The sequence below is a fragment of the Harpia harpyja genome, chromosome 1 (genome assembly GCF_026419915.1).
Source record: "Harpia harpyja isolate bHarHar1 chromosome 1, bHarHar1 primary haplotype, whole genome shotgun sequence".
Classification (NCBI taxonomy): domain Eukaryota; kingdom Metazoa; phylum Chordata; class Aves; order Accipitriformes; family Accipitridae; genus Harpia; species Harpia harpyja.
In genome coordinates, this window is record NC_068940.1 from 15,410,731 (window position 1) to 15,415,147 (window position 4,417).

Sequence of the window (4,417 nt, forward strand, 5' to 3'; positions counted from 1 at the left end):
AGCTGCAGAAGCCCTGAGAAAGTAGGCTGGTGGCTGGGCTATGTATGTACATATCACCTGCTTTTGTACCACACGAGCAGCCACCTACACCTGCTCTGCTCCCAGCAGGCAGCCTCGGTTCGATCTGAGCCCGGGCTGCCTACAAATACCACCTGCCTGCGTGCTGGCAGCCTTGGGGAGCAATTCTGCAGAAGCCCCTGGGCCATCAGCCCTGCCCGAGTTCATTGCGATAAGGGCACCTGGAGTAGCTGGTGGCTGTGAGAGCACTGGGATCTGTCCCTGCTGCGAGCAAGCACCTCCTGGATGACATGCCGAGTTTGGCAGCACTGGAAATCTTCTAGGAAGACCCACAAGATCAGCCCGATGGCTTGCCAGCAGAGAGGGTATGTTGACAGGGTATTCTGGCCTAGGTAGCACTCTGCGAGCCGTTTTACCCTGCAATACAAGGACAATTCTATGATCTCTGCCCAGCGTGATGACCAGTACAAAAGCTGTTGTCTCACTACCGGGGGCCTGGTTTTTTGTTTGGGGAAGCACAGCCAGGCGGACAACTGGGTGCGATACGTATTTGAGTCGCACTACATTAGTCACCACCATATACAGGCCATCGTTTCTTTCCTCTTTCCCAAGTATCCTCTAAGGACAACTGTCAGGGACAGACAGTATGTTAGATAGATCCTTTTCTGATCAAGTACAGCAGCTGGTACATTCCTATTAGCTATTCTTCCTCAAGGGATATGGGATCAAGAAAGTTGGTTCACTGGAACCACCTGTTTAGGCTGCCATTATTCTAAAACCTGGAGTTTCACAGGAATCCCAGAATTACCCCTTGTAACCATTAACGCTCATTTCTTAAGAGGGCTGTTGGATGCCACACTTATGCTTGCTACAAAAAAAAGGGGAAAGCTAGAAAAGAAAGCAAGTTAATTTGGAAGGATAAAAGGAAAAAGTTGTTTTCCTTGGCCATGGAAGTTACTCTTTCACTGCTATTTCTTTTTCTAAATGCAGTAGGACAGGCTGGATGGAAATCACATCAAGAAGTCTCCAGCTTTATCAGAGTGTAGCCTATAGATCCTTGTCTCCCCTCCCCCTTCCCAATATGCAGAAAATGCAGCCAGAAAATTCAGCAGGTGAATAGTCAGGCACAATACAAGTGACTACAGAGGCTGGAGGCTGCAACCTTGCTACCTGCTCTCCTAAAACTTCATCCATTCTCCTGAAGGCATCTTAAAACAAGCCATATTTCTTTTATGTGTACCTGGTATGTTTTGGGAGCATTTATCTTTTAAGAAGAAGGTCAAAAGGACACTCCTAATATCAGCCATTTGTGCTGTAGTATTACCAATTCACAAATTTGTTTCCATGTTTAAATGACTACTTGGATTCTTCAGTTGCCACACTTTGGAATCTCAACCCACAATATTGTTATTGCAAAAGTCTGTTGAAAGATTTAAATTAACAAAACTGAGGAAGCAGAAAACCACAGCTGCAACAGCTCTTATAGTTTGACCGCTTTCTTCTACTTGTATTGTATTGCCTCTCCTTCTCTAAACACATCACTTTTGTATTGAAGCATCTTCTAAAGACTAATTAGCAAAGCAATGAGCATGTTTTACCCATTCTTTTTCCCTCCCCATCCTCAGGGTATATACAGACATTGGTCAGCTTGCTCTTCAAAATTATGCAGTTTATAATGTTATTTATGAAGGTCAGATTAATTAAGTATTGCTTTATGTACAACTGCAGTTTGGAGTGGAGAGCAATGATGTTTACGTTAGCGTTCAATTTCCAGTTCCACAGTCATTGAGAAAACAGTTCTATAGTAAACAACTCCCTTGTGCCAGGAATGTATTTCCTTCGTGAATGAGGTCATATGAGATGAGCACAAACCAGGTAAGTCAGGAAGGGGAAACTTTAGGTTTTGTTGCCATACCTTAAAAGAATCAAAAAAATCTGCTGGGGAATTCACTGGTGAATTATATGCAGTTCATAAGGTCTTCACTTTTGAATATATTTTTCACACAGAAATACATGACACTTTACAATCCAGAGAACAAAACAAGAGCGGACGTTATCAGAGCTGCATTGTCAACCCAAGGCTGTAAGGTGGCCTCTTAGCCAAAAGAAAAAAGCAGTATGGATTTCTCCATAAAATCTACTAAAAGGGAACTCCACATTAGTCTAGGAGTTTTTAAAATGTGGTTAGTAAGATGTGATCATAACTGTGGCCAATCAGGACCGTATCATGCATTCAAGGTTTTTAAAGGCCCCACCAATATATTTAACCTTCATTTTACTAAGAATTTACTGCAGATGATTTCTTGCACCCATGCCCTCATCTCACCTTGATGTTGAGAGCGATATTATATTGTGAAAGACAGATTTATCTCTGTCTGCTTTGCTTTATCTCCACACTGCTGACATTTGAGCTTTGAAAGTCTCACCGTCTTCTGCGGTAGAAGTCTATAAATAGTCTGTAGTTATTACCTGATTAATCCCCTCTTTTGTGTTAATGTTGTTGGAAGGATAACACCTACAGACTGTCCTATATGTAAAAGAGGAAATAAACGTGTTTTCTGCTTTTCTAGTCCATATCTTAGACTTCTGCTGACAATTAACATACAGTCTTTTCTTAGATGGATCGCTAATCAATTTCCATTGTTGTCACTGTAGCAGCTAGCATCTTACTATGCACGATTTCTTCCTCTCACTTCCTCATACCTCTGCAGCACTGAACTCAAAATGCCACCAGACATATTCCAGGTCAATCCCATTTCAGGACTAATTCTTGGTTTCTCATCCTTTTACTACATCAAATTCAGGTTCTCTGTTCTCACCTTGAAAACTGCATAATCCCTGCCCACATCTCTGTTCCCATTTCCGCCTACTCACTATTTCTAATCTCCTCTCCGATATTATTCTCACACCCTTCTGCACACCCTCTTGCCTAGGGGTTTTTGGTTGTTGGCTTTTTTTTTTTTGTAAACTATTTTGTACAAGTTAACGACTGCACAATAACTAGTGAGAAAAGTAATTTGAGGGAGTTTTTCACTTACAAATAATTATACCTTAAATTAAAAAAATATCAAATGCAGATATTTATACTAAATAAATATCTAAGTCAAATATATGCAACTATTTTATTTGGACTGCTCTGGGAGGGTTTTTGGTTTCTTCGTTTTAATCTTTGTTCTACTATTATGCCTTAAAGCTGAAAACCATGCTTTTATCTTTTTTTCATGTGAGTAATACAAAAATCCTGTAGTTTCACCCAGCAGGGAACAGCATGCTGAAAAAAATTTGGATTTAGAACGAGGGAGCAGCATTAACTCCCACTGCAGCCAGCAGAAACCGGTGGAACTCAACCGCTCTGAAGAAGTCTCGCAGAACCCGCACCTATCTTTACTGGAGACAATGATGTAAAATAGGCTTTAAAACCCGTCCGTGATAAAGTCAGTTAATTATCTTTCATAAAACGTTTATGTTTTCTACCTCACTGACACACGATGTTTTCCCACACAGGGGAGCGCTCCCTGCTGCCGTCCCTTTCCGAGTGCACGTCCCAGAGACGGTCTGACACATCTCCACCATTTTAATCGCCTCAATTGGTAACCTCGGGCAACGTATTAAAAAGTTTGTGTACAAACAGGTGCTTAATATTCAAGACATTCTTGTAAGCACAAGAGGAAGCCGAGACAAGTGCTTAATACTGCCATACTTAACCAACATCACTTTTTTTTTCCCTCCCCCTCCCCAAACTGGCGTTTATTATGCGTGAAAGGGGCATTCGGGGCTGACACCGAGCACGCACGTCTCCACGGCCAGTTGGCGCACACCGGCCATCTCCAGACGGACGGCAGCGGCAAGCCCAGGGGAAGGGGACGCCCCCAAGCAGGCCTCTCGCTAGGAGCCCGTACCTTCGCAAGGGCCGAGCTCTTCTGACCGAAGCTCTTCTTCGGTCACCCCCGCTCCCCGGGCCGGGGTGCCGGCCAGCCGGCCGCCCGCCCCTCACCTCACGGCGCCCTGGCCCCGCCCCTCCCTTTCGGCGGGAAGCCACCGCCCGCCCCACGTGACGAGGCAAAGGCGCGGCCCCGCCCGCCCCAGGCAAAGACCCCGCGGGGCGACAGGCGCGCAGCGCTGCCGCTCCGCCCGTAGGGGGCGCCCGCCCGACCCCCGCCTCCTCGAGAGGGATTCTCTCTTCCCCGCCGCCCTTCGCCTCCAACCGCGACCCTGAAAACACCCTCGGGCTCCAATCTCCGAGCCCCGTCCCGCCCCTCGGCCAATCCGCGGGCACCTTCCTTCCCCCCTTCCCCTCCCCTCTCCTCGCCGGCCAATCCGAGAGCGCAGGCCCTCGCCCGCCTCGGCAGCCAATCAGGTGGCGGAGTGGCGGCCGGGCCCTCCTCCTCCTCCTCGCTCG